Here is a 23,066-nt window from a genome sequence, read left to right on the forward strand (position 1 = left end):
GTGGAGAATAAGGTGGGCCGCAGTGGTGCGCACCTGCCATAGAACCCTCAGCACTTGCACCTCCCTCTTCCCTACCGCCCGCACCCCCTCCCAGGGAGCCAGGTAGTAGGGTATCCATTCCGGCTTCTTTGGAACCGTCTTCCCCTTCGCAAAGCAGAACCGCTCCCTGCTTGGATTACGTGAACTTCTAGGGGCAGCCAAAAAGTATCTGCGGCGACGCGTATGCCAGGGCAGTTTCTGGAAGCGCGACGATGTCAACTCCCTGGCTCGGTCACCTGGTCTCGAGCCGCACGCTGGTCCCCGCCAGCCTCGGCCCCCACCTCAGCCCTGCCCTCCTGCCGGCTGAACGCGGCCTCGTCTCACACCTGATCGCTGCTCAGGTCCCACCCGCGCGCGGTACAGAGACAATGTCGAGGTCCCGGCCGAGGTTGGGCACTTAGGGCACGGCCTAGGAAGCCCGCGGGCCAGGGTGGGCAGCTCCTCACTCGAGGGGTGGGTGAGCGATTCCCGACTGACAGATGGACGTCCAGGACCCGCCGCTGTAGGGGGTGGGGGAGGTTGGAGGAGGTGGAGCCGCCGGGGAGGGGCGGTGCCGCGGGGAGTGGAGCCCGGCCTCCCGCCCCCACCCCCCTTCGGTGCCTTAGTCTGGGCGGTGACACAAAAAGCTCCCGCTCGGAGCCGAGCGCCTGGCGGCGGTGTCCGACCGGGAGCGCGGAGGGCGGCGGGCAGGTGGGGCGCCTCCCGAAGGGCCGAGCCGGGAGCCGGGGTGCAGGCGCCGACGCCGCGTTCCCCGCGCCCGCCCCGCAGCCCGCCACGCGCGTCTAGCCGAGCGGGTGGCGGGCGCGCCGGGACCACCCCGCGATGCTACAGCCGCCGCCGCCGCCTCCGCCTCTGTAGGGAGCGCCCGAGCCCGCTGCAGAGAGAGGTCGGTGACTTTCGGTTTGTTTCTCTGCTCTGCCCCTCCCGGGTCGGGGGCTGCGAGAGGGGCGCGGAGGGATGGATACCTTCGCCCCCACTGCTGCCGCGCCCGTAGCCAGGGAAGCGGGGAAGGGGAGCCGCCACCTGGTGTGTTGGGGGGCTCCTTTTGGGCAGCGGACTGGGGTGGCGGGCCGCAAGGGTCCCGGGGAGGGGAGTGCGGTGCACAGCGGGGCGGTCCCGGGGCGCCGGGGAGGGGGGGTCCCTGGAGTTGCGTTTCTCTCGAGCGCTGGCTGAGTTGGGCTGGCGGCTGGGGCGGGGGAGCGGCGCTGTCGGCGGCTCCGCCGAGTCCTCGGATGCCCCCTGGAGCTCCAGTCCGAGGGAGCGCGTCTCGTGCCCGCGCCGCGCGCGCCCCGGAGGGTGCACGTGCGCGCGCGCGCCCCAGCTGCGCCCCCACCCCGCACGCACCCTGGACAGTGCCCTAGCAAGCCCCCTGTGGAGTAAGGTTCCCACCCCCAGAAGTTGCCCTCGCGCGCCACTCCGCGGCCCCGGGACCCCTGTCGGGAGGAGAGGGAGCTGTGGCGGGCCAGATGTTGGGGGTCTTTTGTGCGGATCCACGTGCCTGGGGCGCTTGCTCCTGGAAGGGCAGCGGCAGGACAAAGCAGGCTGGACGCGTGGGACGCTGCACGCGAGGCGGCGGTCCCCGATCCCGCCTAGGGTGGGGGTGGGGCGGGGGGAAGCGCCACACGGTTTGGGAAAGAGTAGAGAAATCGGCAAAACAGTGACAGGGACTTGATGAGGTGGCGGACAGGGGCGAGGAAAAGGATGCTCGCGAATGCAGCACTTGTGTGTCTGTCTGGGCGGGTGACCGGGAGCCCCGCATTCCCTGATAACCCGATTTACTAGTATATTTTGTTAGTGTGTCTTTGCCCCGAGATGTTATTCTACGCCTTCTCGTGTTTCTTTCTTTTTGAGAGGTTACAGTTGCTGGTGGAAGCTCTACCAGCAGAGGAAAACTTGGGGGCGGGGGGAGACTGCAGCGGAGTAGGGGGAGGGGGTTATTTATCCTATAGAGACAATTAGGAAGCGTTACGCCCCCTCCGCGACTGGCCGGCTCTCCGCACCTCCACCGCCTCCCTCCACCGCCCAGCGCACCCACTCCACCGCCGCTGGCCGGGGAGGGTGCTTGGATTTCTTTCTCTGCTGAGCGAGTCTAACCCTTCCTGCGTGTATTTCACTGCAGGCTGAACAAAGCTCAGGCTCAGTTGTGCTTCCTGCTTGTCAGCCTCTTGCCTCCCAAACGCGTACCATTTCCACTTGATGTCATCACGCAGAAGGGGGTGAAAGAGACTCGGTGACAGATTCAGGTAACCCCCAGCAGTCTGGGTAGCCGCCTGGGTGTCTCTGGGTCATTTGGGCCAACAGTGTTTGCACGGGGCTGTTTGGGTGGTTTCTGCATCACACCATTCCTTTCCTGTCTATGTGGAGGAGCTGTGGGGGGCTGCTGATAACTCCTGGTTCTGAGAAAGAAATTGCAAATGACTTGAAACCTTCCTTTGGAAGAAGTCGTTGAGGACAGGGTGCGTTTGGGGTTGAATCAATTCCACTGGGTTTCCATTGATGGGAATTTTGATATATTCAGTACATAGGCAATTGTATCTGAATGTGGGGTTTGGATAGATGCCTGCTTTCTTATCTGTAGTAATACATTTTGGCTTCAGTCTGTTCATGGATATTGCTTGTTGAAAAGGTATCATCGTAAGGCAGATTATAAATTTGACCAGTGCTCAATTAGGGCATTGGTCAAATGTAGTAACCTTATGAAATAATGTCTCTCCTGCAAGCCTTCATTGTAATAGTGTTTGCAATATCAGGAGGGACATGCCAGCAGTAAGTTCCTGGGAGGTGGAACGGAAGGCAGTTGGGGGAGCAGAAAGAGAACAGAGAAACGGTGCTTTAGTTAAGTTCCCATTTACATAGCCATGAACCATTAGGCTCTCAGGCTGCATTTTATCTTTAGGTTGTTGGTTCTTTTCCAAAAACTCTGGCCTGTTCCTTTCTTTCCAAGGATAGTTCTGTTTTGGTGTCAACCTCACGAAATCTGGGGTTATCTTGATGGAGCTCAAAGAAAACGTAACCTTCAGATGTGTCAGATCACCTTGGCAATGGCATTGTCTCCTAGAGGGCAGAGTCCTGGCATCCTGCATGAGGAGCAGAGAATAAGAATGGTTATGGAGGTGGACTCAAGGTTTATCTTGTAGGAAGAAGGCATTGCTGAGGGCCAAAGGCTCCTGGTGCTCTCTCTTGGACTGCAGCAATAGCCATACTGGGTACTGGGCAGATTCTTCCATCACCAACCCCCCCCCCATCCCTTGAAAAATAAAATTTAAAAACTTGAAGGATTTGTCATTCACCTCTGGGGTAGTTCTGAAAGGTGACTTTAAGAAAACATAAGTGACACCGGCATGTATCCTTCTACTCAGAGCATCCAGGAATCACCAGGAGAAGTAAAGGAGGTCTCTGGTCCCAGCCGGAACAAAGACCACCGCTTGGGGAAGGTCAGATTTGTAATGGTGCTAGGATAGAGGGATTTTGACAAGTAATTTTTATGTCAGCAATAACGCAGGGTGTGTGCTGTGTTCCTGCAAGAGGAAAAGCCACGTGATGGGATAATAAGGAGTGTAATAATGCAATAGAAACAAAGGGTGTGGTTTTTTTTTTAATAGAAAAAATAAATACCTCACACACAAAATTCCACACAGGAAAACAGCTGCCTGCACATGTAAATGCACGTCCAAGAACAAAGATAGCCACAGTGCAGTGTTAGGTTTCACTGTGGTTTTAAAGGGTGTGCAGGAATAAATCATAATAAAGTGTTGTATTGATGCTTATTTTGGTTTTTTTAGGTGGAGCCTCCCCACCTCCAGATGTCTGCAGCAGTGTGTTTAGCTGTGGGTCGGGGGAGCCCTCGAGGGTTACTAGACCAACCTTTGCCTCCAGTGCCCGAGTCCTTTCTACAGTGTTCCTTTAATTCATTCAGCAGATGTTTATCAAGCACCTGATAAATAATAGGCTCTGTGAAAGATGCCAAGGGGTGGGGTGGGGGGGCTGTCTGGAGACATAAAGATGAACCACCTTCAGGGAGCTTATGGAAGACCTGATTCTAATTAAGTTCAATGGAAGCGAGAGGGAGAGGAACAAAGGGTGGTATTGGACTTCTGAGGGAGGAGCGTATGATCATTGAATGCCTCGTTCATTGGGGAGATCACTACTTCCTAAGTGACTAGACCTGTTGTCAGAAGGTGACCTTTTCTTCCTAGTCTTTAAACTCTTCAGCTGAATTCCACATGAATGTTTGGATTTCACCATGTTGAAAGGTCATTCTGTTTCATTCCTTATTCCCTTAGAGTTGCTTGAACCTGTCTATCCTGTCTGCACCCTCTACATTTGAAAGAATTATTGAATTTTGAAACAAACTCTGCTTTCTTGGTATTATCCGATTTAGAAAACAGATGGGGGAGAGGAACTTTTGCAGGTTTCTCTCTTTTTTAAGACAGCGATATTATTGGCAGTTTAGGTTAGGTTATGCTGCAGTAAGAAATCACCTCCAAATCTCAGTGGCTAAATACAGTTTCTCTCTTTCCCGTGCTGTGTGTCCGGCGTGGTCAGCAGGTAGGCCCTGCTCGTCGTCGCCCGAAGACCCAGATTGATGGAGGTGTGATCTTGAGTGTGCAACGTTGGAAAGGAAAGTATAGAGGATCTTGCTGTAGTAGTGACATGCTCGGACCCAGAAGTGACTTACATTGCTTTGGCCAGAACTAGTCCCCACTGAAGCCACAATTCAATATCTCTTGTCTTGAGAAAGAGGGAACTGGATAGAGGTGAGTGATCACTACTGACTTCCACAGGTAATGTGGCCCAGATGGGGTTGCAAAGTGTCTTCCTACGGGGCTAGCTCATGCTTTGTAGACATTGAGTGTTACACGAGTATCAGATGAAAGAATGAATGATAGATATCTTAAAGAATCTGGTCCTACCCCCACATGGTATTTACTGATATGATGGTATTATGTTTACTAATACTATTGTACACTGACCATCAAATAAGAAAATTATAATGCTGTCTCTTGTTGCCTGTTTTGAGTAGTTGTTTATTCTGAAGTGATAGGCCAGGAGATGGTTCTAGGGCCAGTTCTAGGAGGTTCTGTGCTTAGCATTATGTAACAGAGAGCTGTTAACTTACAGACTTTGTCTCCCTCACCATCTGCCTCTTGTCTAAGACTTCCTGAGTTTGTTTGGAACAGCCTGGGGTAGAAAAGGAGTGGCAGTGGGCCTAGAGTCACACAGGGGATGGCCTCTCACAGCAAAGGTTTCAGGGCCCCAGAGAAGACTTCGAGGGGGCAGGAATGTGCGTAGGGTGGCCTTGGGCCACCCCCTTGTTACTCCGATGTTTAGAAAAAGCACTTTGGACAAGCGGCGTTTTCTGGTCACGGGACCAGCAGAACACTCAGAGAGTTTTGGGACATTCATGCTCCCATCAGCAACGATGTTGACAAGGAGAGTGGTAAGTTTTAAAGCCTGCCTTGTTGCATTGTCCCTAAAAATAGTTGGGTGCCGAGGAATAGGCATCGCAAGGGGCGGTGGATTAAGTAGCTGGTGGCTTGTAGAGAGATTTTGCTGTTGGAAGTGCTGGTTCTTCAAATATCTTTGTTCATGTTGTGATAAATGCATGAACGGATTAGAATTTTTAGGATTTAAGAAGTACCTTCGGCATAAGCGTGGAATTTAACAATATAGTATTGCTTCTGGCTCAGTAATCACGTCGCTGAAGTCATTTTATAAAAAGAGCTCTCCCTAGACAGGTGATACGGTGAAATGAGAGCTGGCCCCTGAGTCACAGTGACTAGGGGACATCAGTGTTCGCCTAAGAATGCAGAGGCTGCCCTCTGCTTCCCTTGAGTGACAAAATATTGCACCCAAAGGGAGGGAAAGTGGGAAATGAGTGGCTCAGAAGCCAGCAGGGAGAACCAAAGATCGCCCTCCACGGCCTCCAGGAAGCAATTCAGGGTGTGTGTGGTTGGGCTGAGGGCAAGGCACAGACCTGGCGAGAGGGAAAATGAAGCCCTGAGGGTCTAGTCTCGAAATGTATTTGGGAAGCCCCAAAAGACATTTCTGTATTTTGGTTGCCCGCCACTTGAATTTCATGACCAGTCGGCTGACCAGGTAGAGGGCACTTGTGGAATGAATGCAGTGCTTGGCCTGAGGTGCTGTGGTAATGTCAAGAAAGCCAGGAGGGAGGAAGGCATGGGTTTTCCTGCTCCTTCCCTCCTGGCTTTGTGAGCTAGCTGCCCAGAATTCCAGGAGTCCGCCTGAGTGATTGAAGTCACCATTTGGATAAAAGAAAACTCGTTTTATGTTTAAGGATCTTTTATTTCTGGTTGACTTACTGTCATTGGAAGACTCGAGGCCAGCAGCAGTGTGTGTGACTTGTTTCTCCTTTGGGTGGTTCTTGAAGCCTGTGGTTTTCTGGCCTAGACCCTCTATGGCTGCTGAGGCCCAGAGTACATTTTTTGTAGAATTGTGAGGGGGGGGCTCCTTGTAATCTGCTGGGAGCAGAGGGCATAAGTAGGGCAGGATGTCTTATTTACCACTGGATTTGTTAATTCCTGCATATGTAAAACTCATTGCAAGCATCCTGCGTGCTAAAACTTATTCTGACATCACACAGGCTCCCTGGGCTACCAGACTTCATGCAGGGAAGGTATTGATCGAATGCCACTAGGAGGGGCAAAGGCCTGATGAAGTGGGGTCTTGGGGTACCATGTTCTGTGCCCATGCTTTCTCTCTAGTCCCTCCTACCTACTTCCCAAGGAAATGTAGCTTTCCTGCCTCACTTTCCATTTATTTTATTTTTTTTGATTCATATAATAATATTTTTTTATTATATTATGTTAGTCACCACACTTTCCGTTTATAAATCCGGAGAAGCACGCTTAGTACACTTGTCACTGAGGTTCTACAGTCATTGATGAGATTTTGGCAAAAGCTTTGCCAGATACTGAGGAAATAGGGAGCGTTCTTATGAATATTGGGATTCTGCTGATTAACAGATGAACTGTCCCTCCTTAGTGACAGTTCCTGTCTCCCTTAATTTCTGTCCTCACCGCCATCTCCCAGCTGTGGACTTCATTTCTCTCTGGATTGTAAGAGTGGGTACCCTTACCTCCTGGCTTTCCCACCCCAATCCATATGACAAAACGCTGCTACCCTTAGGACAGTAGATCATTTTAAGTGTTCATTCCCTTGCTTTCTACTTTTCAATGGCTCCTGTCTTTTGGCGATGAAGTTCATATTTTTTAGTCTTCCCTTTAAGGTTTTCCCCACCTAGACCCAGACTTATGTCCATCCCTGACTTTCGCTCCACCTGACTTTAAAACACCAGCTTGGCTGGGATGGCGAACACACAAGTCCCCAGAAATGCTTTGCATAGCCTGTTTTAAAATTCTGGAATATTCTGTGGCCTACAGTGTCCTCTCCCTATACTCCGTCAGTCAAGGTGTGACTTTGCTCTTAACTCTTCTAAAAAACTTAACTCTGTCACTTTAGCCCCTAGCAGTCTTTCACTCCTCCAAAGTTCTCTGGCAAAATTGCCTTCATCTCTCATTTCGTTCAACATTCATTCATTCTACAAAGGGCATTTACCATAGATGGTCTTGTATTATCACCTAAGATTGAGGGGTCTTTTTCATTCTTCCTTTTTTTTTTTTATTTGAGAGAGAGAGAGTCAGAGAGAGCACAAGCAGAGGGGAGGGGCAGGAGGAGAAGCAGACTCCCCACTGAGCAGGGAGCCTGACTTGACGTAGGCCTTGATCCTAGGACCCTAGGATCATCACCTGAGCCAAGGGGAGACACTTAACTGACTGAGCCACCCAGGTGCCCCAGTCTTTTTCTTTCTTTTTAATTGCAAAGAACAGAAACCCACTCCAGCTAGTTCAGATAAAGTGAGATATGCTGAAAAGATGTCCCAGGATGAGAGTGGGACTTTTCCAGTCACTGCTCAGCTGGGGGAAAGGGTGAGGGGTCCAGTTTTCTCCAAGGGGGTCTTGGAACTGGTGGATGTAGGGACTGAAACCAGCAAGATCTCATTTCTCTTGCAAGCTCCTTAGAGATGAATACTGGGTAAGGTTTGAACCTATTTTGTATTCCCAGTGATGTTTGTACAATGTAAGGGCTCAGTAAATAATCATTGATGAATCTTTGACAGCACAGAAATGATTTTGACCTACTATGATAAAGGAACTATAGATGCTTTTGGCCTTAGACTTAAAGGAAGTTTAGAAGAAGGAAACTTTTTTTCTGATTTTATTTATTTATTTATTTATTTATTTATTTATTTATTTGAGAGAGAGAGCATGTGCATGACTAGAGGAGAGAGGAGAGGGACAAGCAGACTCCCCACTGAGTGCAGAGCCCAACACAAGGCTCCATCCTAGGACCCCAAGACCATGACCTGAGCCAAAGAAATTAAGAGCTGGATGCCCAGCTGACTGAGCCACCCAGGCGCCCCAAGGGAAGCTTATTTTTAAGAGCTTCCCATACTTTTGTGTTAATAATGATTAAGTATTGAATCAAATTAGAGTTGTCAGGCTGCAGTGTGCATTTCAGTGGTCGGGAAGTGACCATTCTCATTGAGGGTCATCACTCTAACAAAATGAATTGTTATTGGTAGTCTGTTTTTCAGCATCCGTTTGTCTTCTTCCAAAACAACAACAGAACACACAAAAGCATCTTCTTGGGGGACGTAGAGAACTTGACATCCCACAGTCTCAAGGCTACCCCAGATTCTCAAGAAGCAGACTGTGCTGTTTGGGTTTGACCGTAGTGGGTGACAGTTGTCCATAATTGGCTGCCATATCTCCCTTTGTAATTAGCTTGTAGCCATCTGGTTTGCTCTGCCTCTTTTGATTTTGGAATACTCGTTCATGTAATAGAAACTCTAACCCTTGGAATGCTTGATCATTATGGATAGCGTTATTATGAAAGAGGAAATGTGTTTAGCTGCTTGGAGAAAATGGCCACAAATACATTAACATCAGAATAATGTTCTCAGTTTGAGGCCTAATGAATGGAGCTGAGATCAAGGTCTCAAAAATGAAAGTATTTGCTGTGATATTCTTTTCCACTTGTATTGCTCTGGGGTGGGTTTGTAAATTGCTTCCTTGCAGGTTAGTATGAGGTTAAAAGTGGTTGGAGAGAATGTGGATAGATCTCTCTACCTTGTTTGGAGAATTTGCCCCTTTGTTGCATGTGACGTAAGGATTATGGTCATTCTAAGTGAGGAATAGCTAATTCAACCATACAGGTAGAGAGCCATTTTTATCTGGGGTAAGTACTTGTCCATCTGGTCCTACTCCATCACCTAAGGTAGGAATCCATCTATTCACCTCTCATGGTGGGTAAAAAAACATTTAAAACACTGAGAATCAATGACTTAAACCCTATATTAGGTATAAGGTTGTATATATTACATTTATTCAAATATTCAATGTCCACTGTTTGCTAGGCACAATTCTAAGTAAAGTCCTTGCCTTGCCTTAACTTAATATACAAACTTGTAATTATTTTGGTTTTCTGCCCTTTTTTTTCTTTTTTTCTTGTTTGCAACGGCAAAGCTAAAAGGGGACAGAATAAAAGAAATGTATCCGATACTCTTCTTTCTCAATTCTTGGTCTGTTACTGTACATACCCATCTTACTTGATCCTAATTCAGTTGAGTGATTAAAACCTGGCATTTTTGAAGCAAGATGGGTTTGGGTTCAAGTGTTGGCTCTGCCATAATGACCTTGAGTAAATCAGGTCTGACTGAGCTTTGGTTTCTCCAGCTGGGAAATGGAGGACAGTCAGCCTCATTGAGTTATTCAAGAGTAAGTGAGATCATTTACAAAAGTGTTTAGCGCGTTGCCTTGTGCATTGTAAATGCTCTGTTAGTGGCGGCTATTATTGATGTCCTTTTTATTCAGCATCTACCATCCACCAGTTGTGGTGTTGAAATCTGGAAATCTCGGGATCAATAGTTGTGCTCTATACTGAAGAAGCTTTTTAACTAGCCACGAAGATAACCACATCCAAATAACTACGGCTTTTGGCATTTTTATGAGGATTTGCTTTGTATGCCGTGTCATCCGAGTCTTGTTGCAGAGTCTTTCTAAAGCTTTGCCTAAATGGTGTGGGGTTTAAGATGATAGGCCTTCTCAGGAGGAAGCTGGAGGAAGTGGAGAGGCTCTGGGACAGCCTGCAGGCAATCGAGCCTTCCTTCAAGAGCACCGGCCTCCTTTCTCCTGTGGCCTCACTCCTCCCAGGCCAGGCAAGGGTCTGGTTTCTTGGGGAGGGGAGGGTAGGAGGACCCACTGACTCAGCTTGTCCAGGACTAAGAGGATACCCAGGGTGAGGGACTTTCTGTTTTAAAACCAGAATGGCCCCAGGAAACCTAGCATCCATTGGTTACCCTACTTAGGGGTCCTGTCCTTGTTCTGGGATTGTTTTTTTAGCTTCCTAAAGCAGGCTTCGTGGACATTTCACATGGGTAGAGAGGCAGCCATCCTCAGAAAAGGAGCGGGAGAGAACAGGGCTGGATAAGCCTGCAGGAGGCAGTTGGCTTTGTCAATTCTTTTCTTTACGAATGTACTTTTTGGAATAGGATCTTTATTATTGTTGTTACTTTTATTAAAGAAGAGATCTCTCTAGCACAGGCAAGAAAGGCAACTAGACTATACAATAGGACCGTAAAGTTAATGGGCTCTTTAAAAAATGCTCTTTAAGCTGTAGTATTTGCTGTGTCTGGGAGGGTTGTTGCACAGGGCTTGGTGCACCGTAGACATTCAATAGATACTTGTTGAAGGAATGGTGGAATTTAATCTTGAGAAATGACTTTTGAGAGCTGGGTTCCAGTTCAGGGCTGGGTTGCGGATCCTTGCAGGATTTCAGGGTAGGCCCTTGGATGGCTACCTTGAAAATGCATGACCCTCTATCTGCTCGGGGTTCTGGAGTGTATTTATGTATAAGCTTATGCTTTTCTTGATGGTGTTTGTTGTTGTTGTCTTCTTGGTGGAACCACACAAGAGCAGCCGATGAGCTGCTGCAACGTGCGCGTGTTGTGAACATAACGGTTGCGCGAGCAAGTGCCTGTGTACACACTGCCCAGGGAGCGATTTCCTGATGAGTCTGTTCATTCCAAGAGGGGGTTGGGAAGGGAAGCAGGCCTAGCTCCGTACTACTGAGTGGAGATGTCTGGAGCCCGGGCTCCAATTTGCCTGCATTCCCTCTTTCTGAATCTCCATTACTAACACATGGCATTGATGGCAACTGATAAGGCCCTTGGATAAGCCACAGATTTTTCTAGTCTTTAGCTGATGCCTCCAATGATAACCCTTTGTGTTCTGTTTCTTTTTGGCAAGTGTAACTATTTATCTGGGGATGTTAGGACCTGCAGCAAATTGCCAGAAACAGTAATTAGTTTGCTAGTTCTGCAAACCCCATGCACATAGCACCCGAGGGCAATTGCTAGACATTTACGTCACTCTTTCAACTCAGATTCCTGGGTAATCACCATGCACACTGAGAAATCATACTCATTTCGGTTCCCGATAAGCCAGATTTCTTCAGGGCCTGTTGCTTCACCTGAGAAAAAGGTAAATGGTTTGTCTATGGAAGGGGAAACTTACAGGCAAGCAGAATTCATTTTATAAATTGCCCTTATTTCTACACACAATGCTAATATAAGTTGAAAGAATTGGTGGGGTTTTTTGTTTTTTGGGTTTTTTTTTGCTTTTTGTGGATTTTTTTTTTTTTTTTTTTGCAGAATCGTTTACTTTTTTTTTCCCCTAACAGTGGAGTCAGCGCTATCAAAAATTAATTGTTCACACACCTTGAATTTATGTTAAAATAATAAACGAGGTGTTTGAGAATTGTATCTTAGGGCAGTCATTCTTCCCAACAAGAAGTTGTTTGATTTGCAAGAAAAAATGTCTTCACTAAGAGGTTAAAGAGAGTATGTGAGGTTTTACCCCAGATTTATTATATCTTATTTGTGGAACCTGTGTGTGGAGGTGCCAAGCCCTCTCTTTAATGTGCTCCTTAAAATAACATTCTCAGGAATCAAGGCCAGTCCGGAATGGAAATTGAAAAAGAGATGCTGTCCAAACAACTTAGAATTCCTTGTAAATTAGGCGGGCAGTGATAATCAATTTTGAAGTATAAATGGGATTCAGCCTCGGTCGTCTGGTCGCCTTGGCTTTCATTCTGTTCCTTGTCCTTGACTTACTGCAAAGGGCAGTGCCATTAGACTCTGTGGCCACTGTGAGTAAAGGTGAGTGGGACTTCATGTGTGTTCACCTGGAACACCCCAGAAATGGGCATTCCGGATTCTCGGCGGAGGAAGCCACTCTGCGCAGGCTGACACTCCGCTGGGTTCTGGAGTCCACTTCCCTGGGTTTAACTTCTCCTTCGAGATTCTGACTTGTAAAGAAACAAATTTCTTCCTTTTATGAGGCTTTTTAGTGCTAGGTGACTGGTGTCGTTCGATATAATCTATAGTACTTAACAGCGAAATACACTTTGTTTTCCCAGAGCTGATCACAGTGAAAATGAGAAAAGGAGAGAGAGGGACAACAGTTTGAGGGAGGAAAAGTGAGTTAAGCGAATAATGGGGTAAATAATGGTGTAGGAGAGTGTTATTTTTTAGACTCAATTTTAGCTTCAAAATTAAGAACAACTGTTGTTTACATGGTGGTATTGACTTCGTAATTGAAAGCATCTTGCCCAAAGCAAATTGACGTTGTTATTAATAATGCATGTTTTACAAAGTGACCTGGAAGTTTATCAGATGCTTTCCTTCCCAAACTGTGTGGGATTCCATAGTGTATTACTAGAGGGGGATGGGGGAGATAACTCTAGTACAGAGATAATAGATAATGTTTATTATATGCTTCAGGCTCAGTGCTAACTGCTTCAAGCGTGTTATCTGAGAGACAGTGGATCCTGAAAAGTTAGGGGACTTGCCCAAGGTCACACCACGAGTTTATGCCAGAGCCGGGGTATGAGCTTATGCTGTCTGTGCTCTGAACCCGAGCCTGGGAGCCACATCCACGGCTGGGATTCGGGATTGAAAGAGCAATAACTCCTTTTTCAAAAATGGGTTCAGTGCAATATAACTCAGGAAGTGATCTGACTTCTGCACTGTTCTGTCTCTGGGAACGAAGATGGATGATTTTGGTCAGCATCTCCCTGAATCAGTTTGATGTTGACTTTGAGGCCGTATGGTTTTGAAGGAGTCAGTGATGAGTTCCGCTGGGAAATTCACAGTGAGATTTCCGACTATTATCTGAGTTTTGCCCTGTGCTAACACGTTTCTGTGTAGTTAGGTGATGGGAATTGTTTCTTGAAGGGCCACTTGACTGAAAGCCAGTGTGTGTAGTTGGGAGCTTAACACTTTCATGAATACACTACTAAAAAATATTGTTTGAACAAAAAAGCATTTCTTACAATGTCTGTTTGTGGGTGAACCCTCCTCCCCTAGTTACTGTTTTGCCCCATACCAAAAGGAGAAGAAGTCATATCCTTTCATATTGCCATTCCTTTGTTCGTATAGTTCCCTTTTCCTGGAATGCCTTTTCTTCCTGTCCCCCTTCTCCCCCTTCCCACAAAACGCCTTGTCTTGATGGAAAGCTGTTAAGTATATGCTTCCTTCAAGGCTTCCTTCCCATTCCATCTGCGTTATGGATTCTCCTCCAACTCTCTCAGGAAGAATGAGTGTTCCTTCTGTTTGTTCTTTTTTAATATCACTTACCTCCGTGCCTGATAATACTGTATGTGGTTGCCTCCCTGCTCCATTTGAATTCTGACTGCAGGGACCTTGTTTTGTTCAGAAGTTTGGATGAATGGATGGAGGAACGAATGAGCGAATGGATGAACAAACTTGAAATGTGGATTCGCTGGAATTGGTTAGGGTGTATTTTAGTGACAAATGGTGGTCGACCTGAGCATTGACATGTCGCATGATGGTGGTGAGTGGCTAGATGCTTACCAGAATCTCAGCACTGTTGACGTTTGGGACTGGATGACTCTGTTGTGCGGAGACTGACCTGTGCGCCGTGGGGTGTTTCGTAGCACCCTTGGACCCTACCCACTAGGTGCCAGTTGCCTCGTTGTGACAATCAAAGATGTCTCCAGACATTGCCAGTGTCTCCTGGGCGTCACAGCTGCCTCCCGTGGACAGTCACTGTACTAGACTACTTTTCACATGTGGGCGGAGGGGGGGCATGGGACTGATTCTCACCAATAGATGTGTGTGGACATGAGAGGCAGCTAAGAGCGGGAGTGCTTTTTCCACATTTGCTCTCTTTCTGGTCTGCTGGCCGGCTGCAGGGGGCAGGGGGATGGAGAACTGCGAAGCCCTGGGCTATGATGGAGCCACAGGATGGGAAAAGCCACGGGATGGGAGAAGCCACGGGACGGGAGAAGCCTGAATGACTGTGTGGAGCAGAACCTCCCTTACCAAGCGGAACTGGAATGCCGCGGGAAGAAGAGGTTAAACTATGTGTTGCTTGATGCTAGTAAGATTTGGGGGTATTTGTTCTGGCAGTCAGTCTCCCCTGCCTTACCTTCCCTGACATTTGGATGAAGAGACCTCGCTGAAGCAGCCGTGCCAGGATTCCAGGTCGTAAGTAAAAACAGACCTTCCAACCATGGAGAAGGGGACAGATATTTTTGTTTGTTCTTGTAAGGCATCAGCCTTAGTGCTAGAATTCTGTTAATTTCTAGATTTGGTCAGAAAATACGACGGTGAGAAATGTGAATTTGTGATGCCACCGCTCTGGTAATTCTGACATGTGAGTAACAAGTGATTTTGAGCTGTAAATAATTTTAGTAAAAAGTAATAAAACATCAGATGTCCTGGCAGGTTTCACTTCACTGTGTGGGAATATGCGCCCGCGATGTGGGTTCAGGTTGTTTATTTGTGGCAATTTCTGTATAACGCATTTTAACATTTAGGGGGGAAATGACAGATGTTGATGCCCTACAGTCACAGCTGTTCCCCACACCATTAATTAATAAGTCACCGTATGATGGGGTGGGCTTTGACACAGACTCATATTTGCATAGTCCAGCTGGATGCTGTGGATTCGTGTCCTTTAAAAATTTGACCCCAAAAGCTCCCTTATCAGACCAAATTCAGTGCCTAGTTCTGGCTTTCTTTTGCCATAACTAATTGTACCTGTGGTGTGTCTACACAGAGCCACTGACCAAAATGCATTTGGTCAAATGGTTTCATTCGGCCCCATCCGGATGACAACAGCAGGGTTGTTTGCAGGAGACAATGGCTGTTTGTGGGCTGTTTGTGGGTGAGCCCTTCTTTGTGTCTGTTTCAGAGGCCAAGGTGCCTGCTCTGTTTGCACAGCATTCAATCCGTGGTCCCGAGAGCCACCCCTGGTGAATTTCACCCTACCTGTCAGTCAACCAGAAACTCCCTGTCAGGAAGTCGAGCAAATGTGGATTGATGATTTTAAGATGGTGAAGTCTTCCTTGCTAGTAAAAATCCTGCTAGGCATCTTAACTACCGAATATGTGATTCTTGTGTTTTTCCCCCATATAGAACATTTGCACAATAATAAGAACAGCTAACATGGACAGGACTAGTTATCTGCCATGGCTCTAAGTGTTTTTGCGTATAGTATGTGCATAATTCTCACTACAGTCTGAAGGGGAAGGTACTTTTTTTTTTTTTAAGATTTTATTTATTTGACAGAAAGAGAGGCAGTGAGAGAGGGAACACAAGCAGAGGGAGTGGGAGAGGGAGAAGCAGGCTTCCTGCTGAGCAGGGGGCCCGATGTGGGGCTGGATCCCAGAACGCTGGGATCATGACCTGAGCCGAAGGCAGACGCTTAACGACTGAGCCCCGGGGAAGGTACTTTTTATATCTTCATTTTAATTTGTCTCTTTACAAGGACTTGAGGCTAAATGACTTGCCCAAGGTCACAAGGTGAGTAAATGCCAGAGCTTGGATTAGAACTCAGCCCCAAGGGGCTCCAGGGTTGAGGCTATAGGCCACTACAGTATGCTGCCTCAAATTCTTCATTCTGTTCAGAAGACTTCTTTTCTCTGAGATGTTCTGTATTTTCATGAATTCAATAAACATCTGTATAGGATGGTTAAAAAGAGTTACTGATATTATTGCTTTATTTTTGCATTGTTTGAGCATAATTTCTCCATTTAGCTGTCAGCTCATGCTCTTGTGTCTTCCATGACTCTTGGCACAATGCTCGCTCATCAGGAAGTACTAACGTAGCACATTGGTTTGATTATTTTCCCACAGAGATGCTCCTTTAGGAAGTCACCTTGGTAGGAGTAAGAACACATGCGCACAAGGAACTCACATGCTGGGTGGGGTGGATGAAGTGGTACTGGAATGCGGAGGGGAAAGATTACTTCCTGCTAAAGGATTTAAGATGGCTGCATGCGGGAAGTAGCATTCGGTGATGCTCTTGACGCATAGGGGATACTCTGGCCACGTGGCAGTGGAGTGGCATCCCAGCAGCAGCAACGTGGTCGGGGATGGTGGATCTTGTCTTCTGGACAACAATTAATGCTTTATGACTACAATGCTTTATGACTGTGGAGTATGCAAGCCGGACTGGGAGGAAAAGGATTAGAATAGCTGGTGGGAAGGGGGCCTTTGGGATTTATTTGGCAGGAAGTCCTTGATGGTTTGGGAGTTGGGGAGCATGTGGGTATGAGGCTGTACTTTTGGGAGCTTAATCTGGCAGCAGTCCATATGGATGGGAAAGGACAAGGGTGGGGAGACCAATTGGGGTCCAGAGAAGATGTAGTGAAGACTTACACCCCAGGGGGAGGGCCACAGGAATAGAAAGGATGCATGGACACAAGAGACATTTCAGAGACAAAATTAGTGGAATTTTGGAGATGAATTGAATGAGAGGTGGGAGATAAACAGGTTTTCAAGTCTGGGTAACAGGGTAAATAACAATAACAAATATAAAATGACACAGAAAAGGCCAGATTGGGAAGAAATCAAGAGTTCTCATTGGAAATGGCATTTGGAAGAGAGGTCAGAGTTGTACATTTGAGAGTAATCTACATCCAGATGGCCATCGTGAGTCTGAGGTTGAACCATGTTGCCAAGTGGGGGAGAGAGCCTCTGAGAGCTGTCTGTGAAAGGACGCAGGTTGAAAGGGAGGTAGGAACAAGGAAAACACATTTGTTTCCTGGAGCAGAGGACACCTGCATGTATTGAAAACTAAAAGATAATGTGTGACTTCATGGTATAGTGTAGCTAAATTTATATTTATTCTTCCCAGATTGATTATGATTTCTCCTAGATTGAAGATACTGGAGCTATTTTGCAGACCATGCATGAAGAGGGTTCTGTAGGGGGCCCTGCCTGGAATATGGGGAATCTGGTGGGACAGTGCTCTGCTCAGCTGAACTGGCCATGGTGGTTCTACCTCACCAGCCCCGGGGCATGCTCAGGCTGGCCTGCCTTCCTCCTGTGGCCTCCCTGAGGATGCCTGCCTTCTCTTTCTTCCTCCGCTCCTCAGTTCCTTTGGTACCCTGCGCAAGGCCCATCTCTGAATCCCTGATGATTCGTGGGGCCTGGTGGTGGTGATAGATGTGGCTGAGTGATGATAGATGTGGCTTGCCTGAGGGCCGTGCCTACCTTATGTATCTTTGCATCTAGGGACCTGGCTTATTTTTTTTTCCCCACCAGTAAATGTTGTAACTGGTTATCTTCTACCTCTAACTGACTCTTAATCTCCTTAAAGACTGTAGTGATCTAACACTTTTATATACCCCCCCACACTATCTTGGATGTGGTATCTTCATGCTACTGGTTGGTTAGAAGCTGTATCATCAGGAAGTTTTCTTTTAGGGGGCACTGTATCTTAGTAGCCAAGTCTCATATTAGCAATGGGAAGTATGATGGTTCCCACCACTGGCATCATTTATATTCGGCTGTTCCAAAGACATATTGACTGTCTTGATTGATTCTTCTCTCAGTTAATGCGCAGTGAAGCTAGCAGCAAGGGGATGGTATTGTCTTGTAGGTCAGCCTTTGGGTTTCATGTAAGAAGCTGGGGGTAGGTTTTCAGGAACCAAAATATACTTGGAGTCCCATATGGGTAAAACAGTAGTAGAGGCCGGAAATTAGTTTTTATATGTCTTAAATTAAATTAATTGACAAAATTCATTTAGTACAGTGTGAGGAATGGTCACAAATACACAGAATAAAACTACTCGTGTAGATAGATTAGGAAGATACTTTGAAGATGGGAGAGGTTTCTTTTTCCTTTTGTGAGGTTTGTTTATTAATGCAGTCTCTGGCCCGTTGGCCTCAAACACTCTGGTATAATCAGCGCCAGTTAGTTTGAATCTGCTACCCTGGCTTTGCTCTAGCTGGTTCCATTGTCTCAGAAAATGTGTCTACTTTCTTGGGGTTGTGAAAAGGAACCTTATTCCTTCAGAGATTGTGTCAGGTGGACTGACGTTCATAACCGACTGTTGGATAATCAGTTTAGTACATTGGCAAATGTACTAAATGCAAAGAAGCAAATGCAGGTGACATTTTGAGTAAAATCTTATTTTATTTTATTTTTTTTAAGTAGGCTCTATGCCCAACATGGGGCTCAAACTCATGACCCTGAGATCAAGAGTCACGTGTTCCACCTACTAAGCCAACCAGGCGTCCCTTGAGTAAAATTTTAAATATTGAATATCTTTGAACTGAATTTACAAGTTAAAGAAGTAATTGCTAGCTTTACGTGGCCGTAACTAAGTCCAAAGCATTTTGTGAAGCTCTATAAAAGTTACCCCACCTAATTATTAGAATAATTTAGAAGTGGGTTCTGTTTTAAGCCCCATTTTTTTGGATGAGCAAACTGAGACCCAGAAAAGTTTGGTGGCTTGGGCAAGATTATGCTCCCAAGGGGAAAAAGGAGCATAAAACCCTGAATCTGGGGGTGCCTGGGTGGCTTAGTAGGTTAAGCGTCTGCCTTCGGCCCAGGTCATGGTCCCAAGGTCCTGGGATTAAGCCCTGCATCAGACTCCCCACTTAGTGGGGAGTCTGCTTTTCCCTCTGCCCCTCCCCCTGCTTGTTCTCTCTCTCAAATAAATAAGTAAAATTTCAAAAAAACAAAACAAAAGAAAACAAACCCTGAATCTGATTAGTAGTAACATTCGTACTCAGATACAGTGGTCTTTCAAAACTTTGCAGTAGTAGTTATGGAAAAGTACCAATACCAAGAAAGCAGCTGCTATTAGAAACAAAATATACTAACAATAAGTGTCTTTGTAGTAATTATTTGCTGGCTACAAAGATGAACATGATATCAAAAATGAAATACTAAAACTTTCAGGGTTTTAATTTCAGTCACTGTGTGCTATAGTCATAATAGAGTTGTAATTAATTATCTTATTGTGGCTATTTTATTTCTACGCCAGAAGTTCATCTGGAAATGATGGTGCAACAAATAGCCACTGGAATCATGATGGTAGTAATTATATCTGTGACATAATTGTTCAAGTCTTGAATAATGAGGTTATTTTGAGGGAAGTCTGCTTCAGTGGCATAGTGAATGCTTTTCAAATGTAGAACAAGCCAGAAAGGAAAGAGGCCTAATTATGGATTTGTAACCTACAATGGAAATAGGTGAGTTTTCAAGAATATTTTGGAGATTAAAAATTAGACCGCCCAGACTTAATTCAAAATTTTTAACCAGATATTATCAAGATCATTAGTAATATTTTTAGCTCCAGCATTTTTTTTTTTTAAATAAGCATTGTTCATCTCTAGCCTGTTGTTCAGTGAAGCCTTGATTTCTCACATTGGAAGTAACTTAACATTCCCAGGTTTGCTGTCCTCCTTACTGTAGGACTTAACTCCCTTTCTGGAGTTTCTCTCACAAGGGGTTTTCTCTTCTGCCATGAACACCTCCAGGGGTCAGGAGCTTGCAATGTCCCAAGTAAATTTTATGTTCCATTTTACAGTCAGGAAATAAGGCAGAGCCTAAATGAGGCAAATGTGTAGACCAAGGTCTGTGGTTCAGAGGTGGGCCTTGAGTTAACCCTGACAGGACATTCCATGCTGTTCAACTCTGGTCATGCTCCGGGAATCATTCCGTGCTCACCCCAGCTGCCCAGCCTTTCCTTCTGATAGTCCACCATCAGCATACCACAAGACCCCTTCAATGAGATCTCACCCCACAGGCCTGCAGAGTGTCCATGATTTTACCATTAGAGATGCATTCCTTGTGGTGTATTGAAAACAGCAGGGATTGTGGTCACTTGGTAGACTGAGGGCTGTATCCCTACTCTGCTAATTCATTAGCCTTGTGATCCTGAGCAAGTCATTCTGTGTCCTCGTTTAAGATGAGACCAGTAGTGCTTCGTTCAGAAGGTCATGGTGAAGGTTAATAAAACTGATGCACGTGGAGCCCTTGCAAGGTGTCAGGTGCTGTTCTAAGTATTACGTATATGTTAGCTTACTTAATTATCAGAACAACCGTGTGAGGCAGGAGCCAGAGTCAGGCCCAGAGAAATGACATGATGTGTCTGGGGTCTGAGGCTGGTACGTAGACAATTCATTATAAATTAGTTCCTTTTCCTTTTGGGTTTTATGTCCCTGAATCCTTTGCTAAAATGTGCGCGCCCTTGTGAAGGGAAACACAGTCACCTCCGTGAGGGTGTTGCAGCTAATCGCTTGGATCAAGTATCTGCCAGCCCTGCTGGGAAGCAGGTGCAGATGGGGTGTGGGCGGGTCTGATGGAGGGAATGGGAAGAAGAAGACCACAGGTTGTAACGTTATCCAGACAGATTGGCCCCACTAAGCCTTGGGGATGGGGTGGTGGGAGGACTAACCTGAGCATCAAAACCAGGGCAGGAGGCAAGAATGCAGGAAGACCGGGAGGCACTCAGTTTAAACTGGGTCATTTTGCCTTGGATGGAGCTGGCCCCTTACTTTGGCTTCTCTTTTCTTTTTCTTGGATCTGAAGAAGTGAGGTCTACAAACATGCTGGCAGGAAAATAGGACTCTGGTCCTTTTTCCTTCGTGGTTAACCTTAAAAGAACTCTTCTTTCCACATTCTTAAAAAAAAAAAGGTGGGGGAGACAACAGTGACATCCCGAAGCAAAACCTAAAGGGAGTGGGGTTGGGGTCGTTTTGGCCGAGGCACAGACCCTGGCTGGACTCTGGAGCCGTGCAGATGGCGGGGCTGGGGAGTCTTTCCTGGAGGGAAAGCAGGCCGGCTGTGAAGAGCCAAGGGGTGAGGGGACTGACCGCGGGAACACGGAAGGGAGCGCTGCACACTTTCTTACTTGGCCGAGCAGATGAGGTCCCTTGGTTGAAAAAAAGCGGTGTGGGAGACAAGCAGACGAAATGTATGACATGAAGATCTTTAAAAATGCCATCCGTGAGTATATTTGCGATAATAAATCCCATCCTCAGACACTGATCCGTAAAGCCTGTTTCTCTCTGGAGAGAGACATTTGGCCACCGAAGGCTTCCCGCCACACTCTGAGCCCCACCCCCCTCTCCAGCCTCTTTATAATCCTAAAAGCAGGGGATTAGAGTCAGATGTGGGTCCAGTAAAATAATATTTCTACACTTCCAAATGATTTCTTTTCCAGACAGGGCAAGGTTTAGGAGCAATGGAAAGATACGATATGACAAGGTATATAGTGAGGCCTGCCTTGGGTTGATAGACTTGCCCATCTTTTTTTTTTTTTTTTTTCATGAATTACATCCAGAGTGAACAAGCTCCATGCAGAAGTCTCTACCAGGAAATACAAGTGCTTATAGTGAATCCTGATTACACCGTCAGCTGTCGTGGTTTCCTGGTCAAAGCACATAAGCTTACAAACTTCCTCATTTCGTCTTTATATCATTATTGCATTGTGAGCAGTTAAAATGTGAAGATCGGGATTTCCCATTTCTGTGGATTTCTCTAATTAAAATTTTGTGGTAATTGAAATGGTGGGAACTGGGGCTTCCTTTGGCTAGTCCTACGTATAAAGAAACAGAGAACTTGAGATATTCGTAGAACAAACAAGGTCACCTGCAAGGTGTTGGGATGTTCAAAAGAATCTTTTCTAAGCCTTTCAAATGCTTATGAAAGACCTATATTTTTATAAACAGTGAATACTTTTAGTTCTATTTAATCGCTAAATTGGGAACCCTGGGAACCTCAAGGATAGGCAGCCCCTTTATCAGCCTGCTTTAAGTCACGTGGGAAGCCTCCTGTATGTCATTGACCTTTTCCCCACAGCTGCTTTTGTAAGGCCTCCTCCTGACTTTCCTACACACTTTCCTGCTCTGCCTCTTTCCTCTGCATCACTACAGGGCACGATACTGATTTATGCTTTTCATTCATTTAGTGGACGACTTTGAAGTTACTTGTAAAGCCTGTACCTAGCCTTTCGACCTGAACCGGCTTTTCCAGAGTGCCCTGCAGCCTCAGCAAACAGCGATGGGGGCTGCACTCCCCCCCCCCCCCCATCCCGTGCTCTCTGATCTGACGCTGGGCAGGTGTGGCTGGGAGGAAGAGAAAATATTATTAAAATGCTTTTCCCTGGGAGAAACACCCCCGAACACAGTGTTGTAAGCCTGCAGCGACACTTGGAGCCGACCTCTGTAGTCAGCAGCTTGTTCTGAATGTCTGTGCTGCCTACAAGGAAAATGGGGAGCGATTGGAAAAATCCCGCTCCACCCATGACCATGAATCTCCTTGGACGGTTTTGTGAAAGAGGCCGTGGCATCCAAATTGCACCCCCACCGCCCGCCCCCTGGGGCTCATTAAGTTCTAAGAAGGTGAGCAAAATGGATTTAATATATAGTTGTTTTAGTTAGCATATTAGTTTTAGGCTAATTTTACATAACGGTAGGGTTGTATTTTTAGGTGTGTTTTGTGTATTTCCACAGTACTGCGGGGTTTCTCAGAGAATTTGCATGCATTGGACATTTGTAACCATTTTATGGGATTTAGGAGCATTATTTTCTATTTTAAATTATGACCGTGAGTTACCATCGTGATCTTTGATCTTCGTGCTGCATTGCTGATGGTATTGGGGTTTATTTGATGCCG

The 23,066-nt window shown here is 46.5% G+C and overlaps 1 protein-coding gene across 10 annotated transcripts in view; it reads left to right on the forward strand.

Moving 5' to 3' along the window:
- The first annotated feature begins 662 nt into the window (after positions 1 to 662).
- RNF152 (ring finger protein 152) overlaps positions 663 to 23,066 on the forward strand; it is a 73,027-nt gene continuing 50,623 nt past the window's right edge. For 2 of the 10 annotated variants that reach the window (XM_057313360.1, XM_048218476.2), the window contains exon 1: positions 2,289 to 4,796. The gene's annotated coding sequence lies outside the window, so the exon portion shown is untranslated. The other 8 variants (XM_057313359.1, XM_026496419.4, XM_026496417.4 and 5 more) reach the window with 8 other exon arrangements.

Source organism: Ursus arctos, unplaced genomic scaffold (assembly GCF_023065955.2).
Source record: "Ursus arctos isolate Adak ecotype North America unplaced genomic scaffold, UrsArc2.0 scaffold_17, whole genome shotgun sequence".
Lineage (NCBI taxonomy): Eukaryota > Metazoa > Chordata > Mammalia > Carnivora > Ursidae > Ursus > Ursus arctos.